The sequence below is a fragment of the Schistocerca piceifrons genome, unplaced genomic scaffold (assembly GCF_021461385.2).
Source record: "Schistocerca piceifrons isolate TAMUIC-IGC-003096 unplaced genomic scaffold, iqSchPice1.1 HiC_scaffold_2304, whole genome shotgun sequence".
NCBI lineage: Eukaryota > Metazoa > Arthropoda > Insecta > Orthoptera > Acrididae > Schistocerca > Schistocerca piceifrons.
The window spans coordinates 60,596-74,840 of NW_025728234.1; positions in this window are offsets into that span (position 1 = coordinate 60,596).

Genomic DNA, 14,245 nt, shown 5'->3' on the forward strand with positions numbered 1-14,245 from the left:
AATATCTGTGTTTCATGGTCAATGTGAAGGACCAAGGGATACAGTAAACTTGCACTGGTGCATCGGAATCTAATACTGGTTTCCCAGGAGCCGCTCAAAGCACAAACTCTTAGAAGTTTTACTCTTCTTGTACTTAGGTTGGCATTCTCTCTTATGTATTCAATCCCGATGAAATTTCTGCGATTCATGGTCAATGTGAAGGTTCAAGGTATACAGTTAAACAGCACTGGTGCATCGGAATCTAATACTGGTCTCCCAGGGCCGCTCAAATCACAAACTCTTAGAGAATTCCCTCTTATTGTACATAAGTCGGCATTGTCCCTTTTGTATTCAATCCCGATGCAAGTTCTGTGTATCATGGTCAATGTGAAGGTCCAAGGGATACAGTAATCCTGCACTGGTGACCCGGAATCTAATACTGGTCTCCCAGGAGCCGCTCAGAGCAGAAACTCTTAGAAGATTCAATCTTCTTGTACTTAAGTTGGCATTGTGCCTTTTGTATTCAATCCCGATGCAATATCTGTGTTTGATGGTCAATGTGAAGGTCCAAGGAATACAGTAAACTTGCACTGGTGCATCGGAATCTAACACTTTTCTCCCAGGAGCCGCTCACACCACATACTTTTAGAAAATTCACTCTTCTTGTACTAAAGTCTACATTGCCCATTTTGTATTCAATCCCGATGCAATTTCTGTGTTTCATGGTCAATGTGAAGTTCCAAGGGATACAGTAAACCTGCACTGGTGCAACGGAATCTAATACTGGTCTCTCAGGAGCTGCTCAGAGCAGAAACTCTTAGAAGATTCATTCTTCTGGTACTTAAGTCGGCATTGTGCCTTTTGTATTCAATCCCGATGTGGTTTCTGTATTTCATGGTCAATGTGAGGGTCCAAGATATACAGTAAACCGCACTGGTGCATTCGAATCTAATACTGGTCTCCCAGGAGCCGCTGAAAACACAATCTTTTAGAAGATTCACTCTTCTTGTACTTAAGTCGGCATTGTTCCATCTGTATTCAATCCCGATGCAATTTCTGTGTTTCACGGTCAATGTGAAGGTCCAAGGGATACAGTAAACGTGCACTGGTGCATCGGAATCTAATAGTGGTCTTCCAGGAGACGCTCAAAGCACAAACTCTTAAACGATTCACTCTTCTGGTACTTAAGACGGCATTGTGCCTTTTGTATTCATTCGCGATGGAATTTCTGTGTTTCATGGTCAATGTGAAGGTCAAAGGGATACAGTAAACTAGCACAGGTGCATCGGAATCTAATACTGGTATCCCAGGAGCCGCTCAAAGCACAAACTCTGAACATATTCACTCTTCTTGTACTTAAGTCGGCATTGTCCCTTTTGTATTCAATCCCGATGCAATATCTGTGTTTCATGTTCAATGTGAAGGACCAAGGGATACATTAAACCAGCACTGGTGCTTCGGATTCTAAAACTGGTCTCTCAGGAGCCGCTCTAACCACAAACTCTTAGAAAATTCACCTTCTTGTACTTAAGTTGGTATTGTCCATTTTATATTCAATCCCGATGCAATTTCTGTGTTTAATGGTCAATGTGAATGTCAGAGGGATACAGTAAACGTGTTCGGGTGCATCGGAATCTAATACAGGTCTCCCAGTAGCCGTTCAAAACACAATCTCTTCGAAGATTCTTTCTTCTTTTACATAAGTCGGTATTGTGCATTTTGTATTCAATCCCGATGCAATTTCTATGTTTCATCTTGAATGAGAATGTCCAAGGGATACAGTAAACCTGCACTGGTTCATCGGAATCTAATACTGGTCCCCCATGAGCCGTTCAAACCACAAACTCTTAGAAGATTCAATCCTCTTGTATTTAAGTCGCCATTGTGCCTTCGTATTCAATCCCGATGCGATGTCTGTGCTTTATGGTCAATGTGAAGGCCCAAGGGATACAGTAAACCTGCAATGGTGCTTCGGAATCCAAAACTGGTCTCTCAGGAGCCGCTCAAACCACAAATTCTTACAAAATTCACCTTCCTGTTCTTAAGTCGGCATTGTCCAATTTGTATTCAATCCCGATGCAATTTCTGTGTTTAATGGTCAATGTCAAGGACAGAGGGATACAGTAAACGTGCTCTGGTGCATCGGAATCTACTACAGGTCTGCCAGGAGACGCTCAAAGCACAAACTATTCAAAGAATCACATAACTTGAGCTTAAGTTGGCATTGTGAGTTTTGTATTCAATCCCGATGCAATTTCTGTGTTTCATGGTCAATGTGAAGGTCCAAGGGATAGCGTAAACCTGCACTGGTGCAACAGAATCTGATACTGGTCAGCCAGGAGCCGCTCCAACCCCAAACCCTTAGAAGATTCACTCTTCTTGTACTTAAGTCGGCATTGTGACTTTTGTATTCAATCCTGATGCAATTTCTGTGCTTCATACACAATGTGAAGGTCCAAGGGATACAGTAAAGCTGCACTGGTGCATCGGAATGTAATACTGGTCTTCAGGAGCAGCACAAAGCACAAACTCTAAGAAGATTCACTCTTCTTGTACTGAAGTCGGTATTGTGCACTTTGTATTCAATCCCGATGCAATTTTTAAGTTTCATGGTCAATGAGAAAGTCCAAGGGATGCAGTAAACCTGCCTGGTTCATCGGAATCTAATACAGGTCTCCCATGAGCCGCTCAAACCACAAACACCTAGAAGATTCACTCATCATGTATTTATTTCGCCATTGTGCCTTTTGTATTTAATCCCGATGCGATGTCTGTGTTTCATGGTCAATGTGAAGGTCCAAGGGATACAGTAAACCTGCACTGGTGCTTCGGAATCTAAAACTGGTCTCTCAGGAGCCGCTCAAACCACAAACTCTAAGAAATATCACCTTCTTGCACTGAAGTCGGCATTGTCCATTTTGTATTCAATCCCGAAGCAATTTCTGTGTGTAATGGTCAATGTGAAGGTCAGAGGGATACAGTAAACGTGCTCTGGTGCATCGGAATCTAATACAGATCTCCCAGGAGACGCTCAAAGCACAAATTCTTCGAAGATTCACATTACTTGTGCTTAAGTTGGCATTGTGAGTTTTGTATTCAATCCCAATGTAATTTCTGTGTTTCTTACACAATGTGAAGATCCAAGGGATACAGTAAACCTGCACTGGTGCATCGGAATCTAATACTGGTCTGCCAGGAGTCGCTCCGACCACAAACTTTTAGAAATTTCACCGTCTTGTACTTAAGTCGGCATTGTTCGTCTTGTATTCAATCCCGATGCAATTTCTGTGTTTCATGGTCAATGTGAATGTCCACGGGATACAGTATACCTGCACTGGTGCATCGGAATCTAATACTGGTCTCCCAGGAGCCGCTCAAACCACAAACTCTTAGAAAATTCACCTACTAGTCCTTAAGTCGGCATTGTCCCTTTGGTATTCTATCCCGATGCAATTTCTGTGATTCATGGTCATTGTGAAAGTCCAAGGGATACGGTAATCCTGCACTGGTGCATCGGAATCTAATACTGGCCTCCCAGGAGCCGCTGAAGTCACAAACTCTTAGAAGATTCATTCTTCTTGTACTTAAGTCGGTATTGTGCATTTTGTATTCAATCCTGATGCAATTTCTGTGTTTCGTAGTCGATGTGAAGGCCCAAACGATACAGTCAACCTGTACTGGTGCATCGGAATCTAATACAGGTCTTCCAGGAGACGCAGAAAGCACATACTCTTCGAAGAGTCACATTACATGTGCTTAAGTAGGCATTCTGGGTTTTGTATTCAATCCCGATGCAATTTCTGTGTTTCATGGTCAATGTGAAGGTTCAAGGGATACAGTTAAACAGCACTGGTGCATCGGAATCTAATACTGGTCTCCCAGGAGCCGCTCTAACCACAAACTCTTAGAAAATTCACTCTTCTTGTACTTAAGTCGGCATTGTCTGTCTTGTATTCAATCCCGATGCAATTTCTGTGTTTCATGGTCAATGTGAAGGTCCAAGGGATACAGTAAACCTCCACTGGTGAAACGGAATCTAATACTTGTCTCCCAGGAGCCGCTCAAAGCACAAACTGTTAGAATATTTACTCTTCTTGTACTTAAGTCGGCATTGTGCATTTTGTATTCATTTCCGATGCAATATCTTTGTTTGATGGTCAATGTGAAGGTCCAAGGGATCGTGTAAACCTGCACTGGTGCATCGGAATCTAAAACTGGTCTCGCAGGAGCCGCGCAAAGCACATAGTCTTAGAAGATTCAGTCTTCTTGTACTTAAGTCGACATTGTCCCTTTTGTATTCGATCCCGATGCAAGTTCTGTGTATCATGGTCAATGTGAAGGTCCAAGGGATACAGTAAACCTGCACTGGTGCAAAGGAATCTAATACTGGTCTCCAACGGCCGCTCAGAGCAGTAACTCTTAGAAGATTCAATCTTCTTGTACTTAAGTTGGCATTGTGCCTTTTGTATTCAATCCCGATGCAATATCTGCGTTTGATAGTCAATGTGAAGGTCCAAGGGATCGTGTAAACCTACACTGGTGCATCGGAATCTAATACTGGTCTCCCAGGAGCCGCGCAAAGCACAAAGTCTTTCAAAATTCTCAATTGTTGCACTTGAGTCGGCATTATCCCTTATGTATTCCATCCCGATGTAATTATGTGTTTCATGGTCAATGTGAAGGTCCAAGGGACGCAGTAAACCTGCACTGGTGCATCGGAATCTAATACTGGTCTCCCAGGAGACGCTCAAAGCACAAACCCTTAGAAGATTCAGCCTTCTTGTACTTAAGTCGGCATTGTCTCTTTTGTATTCAATCACGATGCATATTCTGTGTTTCATGGTCAATGTGAAGGTCCAAGGGATACCGTTAACCTGCACTGGTGCATCGGAATCTAATACTTGGCTCCCAGGAGCCGCTCAAAGCACAAAATCTTATAAGATTCACCGTTCTTGTACTTCAGTCGGCATTCTCCCTTTTGTATTCAATCCCGATACTATTTCTGTGTGTCATGGTCAATGTGAAGGTCCAAGGAATACAGTAAACTTACACTGGTGCATCGGAATCTAACACTTTTCTCCCAGGAGCCGCTCATACACAAACTCTTAGAAGATTCACTCTTCTTGTACTTATGTCGGCATTGACTCTTTTGCATTCAATCCCGATGCGGTTTCTGTGTTCCATGGTCAATGTGAGGGTCGAAGGGATACAGTAAACTTGCACTGGTGCATCGGAATCTAATACTGGTATCCCAGGAGCCGCTCAAAGCACAAACTCTGAAGATATTCACTCTTCTTGTACTTAAGTCGGCATTGTCCCTATTGTATTCAATCCCGATGCAATATCTGTGTTTCATGGTCAATGTGAAGGACCAAGGGATACAGTAAACTTGCACTGGTGCATCGGAATCTAATACTGGTTTCCCAGGAGCCGCTCAAATCACAAACTCTTAGAAGTTTTACTCTTCTTGTACTTAGGTTGGCATTCTCTCTTATGTATTCAATCCCGATGAAATTTCTGCGATTCATGGTCAATGTGAAGGTTCAAGGTATACAGTTAAACAGCACTGGTGCATCGGAATCTAATACTGGTCTCCCAGGGCCGCTCAAATCACAAACTCTTAGAAAATTCCCTCTTATTGTACATAAGTCGGCATTGCCCCTTTTGTATTCAATCCCGATGCAAGGTCTGTGTATCATGGTCAATGTGAAGGTCCAAGGGATACAGTAATCCTGCACTGGTGACCCGGAATCTAATACTGGTCTCCCAGGAGCCGCTCAGAGCAGAAACTCTTAGAAGATTCAATCTTCTTGTACTTAAGTTGGCATTGTGCCTTTTGTATTCAATCCCGATGCAATATCTGTGTTTGATGGTCAATGTGAAGGTCCAAGGAATACAGTAAACTTGCACTGGTGCATCGGAATCTAACACTTTTCTCCCAGGAGCCGCTCACACCACATACTTTTAGAAAATTCACTCTTCTTGTACTAAAGTCTACATTGCCCATTTTGTATTCTATCCCGATGCAATTTCTGTGTTTCATGGTCAATGTGAAGTTCCAAGGGATACAGTAAACCTGCACTGGTGCAACGGAATCTAATACTGGTCTCTCAGGAGCTGCTCAGAGCAGAAACTCTTAGAAGATTCATTCTTCTGGTACTTAAGTCGGCATTGTGCCTTTTGTATTCAATCCCGATGTGGTTTCTGTATTTCATGGTCAATGTGAGGGTCCAAGGTATACAGTAAACCGCACTGGTGCATTCGAATCTAATACTGGTCTCCCAGGAGCCGCTGAAAACACAATCTCTTAGAAGATTCACTCTTCTTGTACATAAGTCGGCATTGTTCCATCTGTATTCAATCCCGATGCAATTTCTGTGTTTCACGGTCAATGTGAAGGTCCAAGGGATACAGTAAACGTGCACTGGTGCATCGGAATCTAATAGTGGTCTTCCAGGAGACGCTCAAAGCACAAACTCTTAAACGATTCACTCTTCTGGTACTTAAGACGACATTGTGCCTTTTGTATTCATTTGCGATGGAATTTCTGTGTTTCATGGTCAATGTGACGGTCAAAGGGATACAGTAAACTAGCACAGGTGCATCGGAATCTAATACTGGTATCCCAGGAGCCGCTCAAAGCACAAACTCTCAACATATTCACTCTTCTTGTACTTAAGTCGGCATTGTCCCTTTTGTATTCAATCCCGATGCAATATCTGTGTTTCATGTTCAATGTGAAGGACCAAGGGATACATTAAACCAGCACTGGTGCTTCGGATTCTAAAACTGGTCTCTCAGGAGCCGCTCTAACCACAAACTCTTAGAAAATTCACCTTCTTATACTTAAGTTGGTATTGTCCATTTTATATTCAATCCCGATGCAATTTCTGTGTTTAATGGTCAATGTGAATGTCAGAGGGATACAGTAAACGTGTTCGGGTGCATCGGAATCTAATACAGGTCTCCCAGTAGCCGTTCAAAACACAATCTCTTCGAAGATTCTTTCTTCTTTTACATAAGTCGGTATTGTGCATTTTGTATTCAATCCCGATGCAATTTCTATGTTTCATCTTGAATGAGAATGTCCAAGGGATACAGTAAACCTGCACTGGTTCATCGGAATCTAATACTGGTCCCCCATGAGCCGTTCAAACCACAAACTCTTAGAAGATTCAATCCTCTTGTATTTAAGTCGCCATTGTGCCTTCGTATTCAATCCCGATGCGATGTCTGTGTTTTATGGTCAATGTGAAGGTCCAAGGGATACAGTAAACCTGCAATGGTGCTTCGGAATCCAAAACTGGTCTCTCAGGAGCCGCTCAAACCACAAATTCGTACAAAATTCACCTTCCTGTTCTTAAGTCGGCATTGTCCAATTTGTATTCAATCCCGATGCAATTTCTGTGTTTAATGGTCAATGTCAAGGACAGAGGGATACAGTAAACGTGCTCTGGTGCATCGGAATCTACTACAGGTCTGCCAGGAGACGCTCAAAGCACAAACTATTCAAAGAATCACATAACTTGAGCTTAAGTTGGCATTGTGAGTTTTGTATTCAATCCCGATGCAATTTCTGTGTTTCATGGGCAATGTGAAGGTCCAAGGGATAGCGTAAACCTGCACTGGTGCAACAGAATCTGATACTGGTCAGCCAGGAGCCGCTCCAACCCCAAACCCTTAGAAGATTCACTCTTCTTGTACTTAAGTCGGCATTGTGACTTTTGTATTCAATCCCGATGGAATTTCTGTGCTTCATACACAATGTGAAGGTCCAAGGGATACAGTAAAGCTGCACTGGTGCATCGGAATGTAATACTGGTCTTCAGGAGCCGCACAAAGCACAAACTCTAAGAAGATTCACTCTTCTTGTACTTAAGTCGGTATTGTGCACTTTGTATTCAATCCCGATGCAATTTTTAAGTTTCATGGTCAATGAGAAAGTCCAAGGGATGCAGTAAACCTGCCTGGTTCATCGGAATCTAATACAGGCCTCCCATGAGCCGCTCAAACCACAAACACCTAGAAGATTCACTCATCATGTATTTATTTCGCCATTGTGCCTTTTGTATTTAATCCCGATGCGATGTCTGTGTTTCATGGTCAATGTGAAGGTCCAAGGGATACAGTAAACCTGCACTGGTGCTTCGGAATCTAAAACTGGTCTCTCAGGAGCCGCTCAAACCACAAACTCTAAGAAATATCACCTTCTTGCACTGAAGTCGGCATTGTCCATTTTGTATTCAATCCCGATGCAATTTCTGTGTGTAATGGTCAATGTGAAGGTCAGAGGGATACAGTAAACGTGCTCTGGTGCATCGGAATCTAATACAGGTCTCCCAGGAGACGCTCAAAGCACAAATTCTTCGAAGATTCACATTACTTGTGCTTAAGTTGGCATTGTGAGTTTTGTATTCAATCCCAATGTAATTTCTGTGTTTCTTACACAATGTGAAGATCCAAGGGATACAGTAAACCTGCACTGGTGCATCGGAATCTAATACTGGTCTGCCAGGAGTCGCTCCAACCACAAACTTTTAGAAATTTCACCTTCTTGAACTTAAGTCGGCATTGTTCGTCTTGTATTCAATCCCGATGCAATTTCTGTGTTTCATGGTCAATGTGAATGTCCAAGGGATACAGTAAACCCGCACTGGTGCATCGGAATCTAATACTGGTCTCCCAAGAGACGCTCAAACCACAAACACTTATAAGAGTCACTCTTCTTGTACCTAAGTCGGCCTTATCCCTTTTGTATTCATTCCCGATGCAATTTCTGTGTTTTCTGCTCAATGTGAAGGTCCAAGGGATACAGTAAACCTGGACTGGTGAATCGGAATGCAGTACTGGTCTCCGTGGAGCCGTTCTAAGTAGAAACTCTTAGAAGATTCACTCTTCTTGTACTTAAGTCTGCATTGTGCTTTTTGTATTCAATCCCGATTCAATTTCTGTGTATTATGGTCAATACGAATGTCCACGGGATACAGTATACCTGCACTGGTGCATCGGAATCTAATACTGGTCTCCCAGGAGCCGCTCAAACCACAAACTCTTAGAAAATTCACCTACTAGTCCTTAAGTCGGCATTGTCCCTTTGGTATTCTATCCCGATGCAATTTCTGTGATTCATGGTCATTGTGAAAGTCCAAGGGATACGGTAATCCTGCACTGGTGCATCGGAATCTAATACTGGCCTCCCAGGAGCCGCTGAAGTCACAAACTCTTAGAAGATTCATTCTTCTTGTACTTAAGTCGGTATTGTGCATTTTGTATTCAATCCTGATGCAATTTCTGTGTTTCGTAGTCGATGTGAAGGCCCAAACGATACAGTCAACCTGTACTGGTGCATCGGAATCTAATACAGGTCTTCCAGGAGACGCAGAAAGCACATACTCTTCGAAGAGTCACATTACTTGTGCTTAAGTTGGCATTCTGAGTTTTGTATTCAATCCCGATGCAATTTCCGTGTTTCATGGTCAATGTGAAGTTCCAAGGGATACAGTAAACCTGCACTGTTGCATCGGAATCTAATATTGGTCTTCCAGGAGCCGCTCCAACCACAAACTCTTAGAAGATTCACTCTGCTTGTACTTAAATCGGCATTGTGCCTTTTGTATTCAATCCCTATGCGATTTCTGTGTTTCATGGTCAATGTGAGGGTCCCAGGGGATACAGTACATCTGCACTGGTGCATCGGAATCTATTACTGGTCTCCCAGGAGCCGCTGAAAGCAAAAACTCCTAGAGGATTCATTCTTCTTGTAATTTAGACGGCATTGTCCATTTTGTATTCAATCCCGATGCAATTTGTGTGTTTCATGGTCAATGTGAAGGTCCAAGCGATACAGTAAACCTGCTCTGGTGCATCGGAATCTAAAACTGGTATCTCAGGAGCCGCTCAAACCACAAACTCTTAGAAAATTCACCTTATTCTACTTAAGTCGGCATTATCCCTTTTCTATTCAATCCCGATGCAATTTCTGTGATTCATGGTCAATGTGAAGGTCCAAGGGATACAGTAGTCTGGCACTGGTGCATCGGAATCTAATACTGGACTCCCAGGATTCGCTCAAAGCACAAACTCTTAGAAGATTCATTCTTTTTCTACTTAAGCCGGTATTGTGCATTTAGTATTCAATCCCGGTGCCATTTCTATGTTTCATGGTCAATGAGAATGTCCAAGGGATACAGTAAACCTGCACTGGTGCATCGGAATCTAATACTGGTCTGCCAGGTGCCGCTTCAACCACAAACGCTTAGAGGATTAACTCTTCTTGTACTTAAATCGGCATTGTGCCTTTTGTATTAAATCCATACGCGATTTCTGTGTTTCGTGGTCAATGTTAAGGTCAAAGGGATACAGTAAACCTGCACTGGTGCATCGGAATCTGATACAGGTATCCCAGGTCACGCTCAGAGCACATACTCTTCGAAGATTTACATTACTTGTGCTTAAGTTGGCATTGTGAGTTTTGTATTCAATCCCGATGCAATTTCTGTGTTTCATGGTCAATGTGAAGTTCCATGGGATACAGTAAACCTGCACTGGTGCATCGGAATCTGATACTGGTCTCCCAGGAGCCGCTCAAAGCACATACTCTGAGAAGATTTACTCTTCTTGTACGTAAGTCGGCAATGTCCGATTTGTATCCAACCCCGATGCAATTTCTGTGTTTCATGGTCAATGTGAAGGTCCAAGGGATACAGTAAACGTGCAACCGGTGCATCTGAATCTAATAGTGGTTTCCCAGGAGCCGCTCAAAGCACAATCTCTTAGAAGATTCACTCTTCTTGTACTTAAGTCGGCATTGTCCCATTTGTATTCAATCCCGAAGAAATTTCTGTGTCTCATGGTCAATGTGAAGGTCCAAGGGATACAGTAAACGTGCACTGGTCCATCTGAATCTAATACTGGTCTCCCAGGAGCCGCTCAAAGCACAAACTCTTAGAAAATCAACTCTTTTTGTACTTAAGACGGCATTGTGCATTTTGTATTCAATCGCGATGGAATTTCTGTGTTTCATGGTCAATGTGAAGGTCGAACGGATACAGTAAACCTGCACTGGTGCATCGGAATCTAATACTGGTATCCCAGAAGCCGCTCAAAGCACAAAATCTGAAGAGATTCACTCTTCTTGTACTTAATTCGGCATTGTCCCTATTGTATTCAATCCCGATGCAATATCTGTGATTCATGGTCAATGTGAAGGACCAGGGGATACAGTAAACCTGCACTGGTGTATCGGAATCTAGTACTGGTCTCCCAGGAGACGCTCAAACACAAACTCTTAGAAGATTCACTATTCCTGTACTTAAGTCGGTATTGACTCTTTTGTATTCAATCCCGATGCGGTTTCTGTGTTTCATGGTCAATGTGAGGGTCCAAGGCATACAGTAAACCTGCACTGGTGCATTCGAATCTAATACTGGTCTCCGAGGAGCCGCTGAAAGCACAGTCCCTTAGATGATTCACTCTTCCTGTACTTAAGTCGGCATTGTTCCATTTGAATTCAATCTCGTTGCAATTTCTGTGTTTCACGGTTAATGTGAAGGTCCAAGGGATACAGTAAACGTGCACTGGTGCGTCGGAATCTAACAGTGGTCTCCCAGGAGACGCTCTAAGCACAAACTCTTAGATGATTCACTCTTCTGGTACTTAAGACGGCATTGTGCCTTTTGTATTCAATCGCGATGGAATTTCTGTGTTTCATGGTCAATGTGAAGGTCGAAGGGATACAGTAAACTTGCACTGGTGCATCGGAATCTAATACTGGTATCCCAGGGGCCGCTCAAAGCACAAACTCCCTATTGTATTCAATCCCGATGCAATATCTGTGTTTCATGGTCAATGTGAAGGACCAAGGGATACAGTAAACCTGCACTGGTGCATCGGAATCTAATACTGGTTTCCCACGAGCCGCTCAAATCACAAACTCTTAGAAGATTTACTCTTCTTGTATTTAGGTTGGCATTGTCTCTTATGTATTCAATCCCGATGTAATTTCTGTGTGTCATGGTCAATGTGAAGGTTCAAGGGATACAGTTAAACAGAACTGGTGCATCGGAATCTAATACTGGTCTCCCAGGAGCCGCTCAAACCACAAACTCTCAGAAGATTCACCCTTCTTGTACTTAAGTTGGCAGTCCCATTTTTATTCAATCCCGATGCAATTTCTGTGTTTCATGGTCAATGTGAAGGTCCGAGGGATACAGTAAACTTGCACTGGTGCATCGTAATCTAACACTTTTCTCCCAGGAGCCGCTCAAACCACAAACTCTTAGAAAATTCACTCTCCTTTTACTTACGTCGGCATTGTCCCATTTGTATTCAATCCCGATTCAAGTTCTGTGTATCATGGTCAATGTGAAGGTCCAAATGAGACAGTCAACCTGCACTGGTGCAACGGAATCTAATACTGGTGTCCCAGATGCCACTCAGAGCAGAAACTCTTAGAAGGTTCAATCTTCTTGTACTTAAGTTGGCATTGACTCTTTTGTATTCAATCTCGATGCGGTTTCTGTGTTTCATGGTCAATGTGAGGGTCCAAGGTATACAGTAAACCTGCACTGGTGCATTCCAATCTAATACTGGTCTCCCTGGAGCCGCTGAAAGCACAATCCCTTAGAAGATTCATTGTTCTTGTACTTAAGTCGGCATTGTTCCATTTGTATTCAATCTCGATGCAATTTCTGTGTTTGACGGTCGATGTGAAGGTCCAAGGGATACAGTAAACCTGCACTGGTGCATCGGAATCTAATACTGGTCACCCAGGAGCCGCGCAAAGCACAAAGTCTTACAAAATTCTCACTTGTTGTACTTGAGTCGGCATTGTTCCTTATGTATTCCATCCCGATGTAATTATGTGTTTCATGGTCAATGTGAAGGACCAAGGGATACCGTTAAGCAGCACTGGTGCATCGGAATCCAATACTGGGCTCCCAGGAGCCGCTGAAACCACAAAATCTTATAAGATTCACCGTTCTTGTACTTAAGTCGGCATTGTCCCTTTTGTATTCAATCCCGATGCTATTTCTGTGTTTCATGGTCAATGTGAGGGTCCAAGGCATACAGTAAACCTGCACTGGTGCATTCGAATCTAATACTGGTCTCCGAGGAGCCGCTGAAAGCACAGTCCCTTAGATGATTCACTCTTCCTGTACTTAAGTCGGCATTGTTCCATTTGAATTCAATCTCGTTGCAATTTCTGTGTTTCACGGTTAATGTGAAGGTCCAAGGGATACAGTAAACGTGCACTGGTGCGTCGGAATCTAACAATGGTCTCCCAGGAGACGCTCTAAGCACAAACTCTTAGATGATTCACTCTTCTGGTACTTAAGACGGCATTGTGCCTTTTGTATTCAATCGCGATGGAATTTCTGTGTTTCATGGTCAATGTGAAGGTCGAAGGGATACAGTAAACTTGCACTGGTGCATCGGAATCTAATACTGGTATCCCAGGGGCCGCTCAAAGCACAAACTCCCTATTGTATTCAATCCCGATGCAATATCTGTGTTTCATGGTCAATGTGAAGGACCAAGGGATACAGTAAACCTGCACTGGTGCATCGGAATCTAATACTGGTTTCCCACGAGCCGCTCAAATCACAAACTCTTAGAAGATTTACTCTTCTTGTATTTAGGTTGGCATTGTCTCTTATGTATTCAATCCCGATGTAATTTCTGTGTGTCATGGTCAATGTGAAGGTTCAAGGGATACAGTTAAACAGAACTGGTGCATCGGAATCTAATACTGGTCTCCCAGGAGCCGCTCAAACCATAAACTCTCAGAAGATTCACCCTTCTTGTACTTAAGTTGGCAGTCCCATTTTTATTCAATCCCGATGCAATTTCTGTGTTTCATGGTCAATGTGAAGGTCCGAGGGATACAGTAAACTTGCACTGGTGCATCGTAATCTAACACTTTTCTCCCAGGAGCCGCTCAAACCACAAACTCTTAGAAAATTCACTCTCCTTTTACTTACGTCGGCATTGTCCCATTTGTATTCAATCCCGATTCAAGTTCTGTGTATCATGGTCAATGTGAGGGTCCAAATGAGACAGTCAACCTGCACTGGTGCAACGGAATCTAATACTGGTGTCCCAGATGCCACTCAGAGCAGAAACTCTTAGAAGGTTCAATCTTCTTGTACTTAAGTTGGCATTGACTCTTTTGTATTCAATCTCGATGCGATTTCTGTGTTTCATGGTCAATGTGAGGGTCCAAGGTATACAGTAAACCTGCACTGGTGCATTCCAATCTAATACT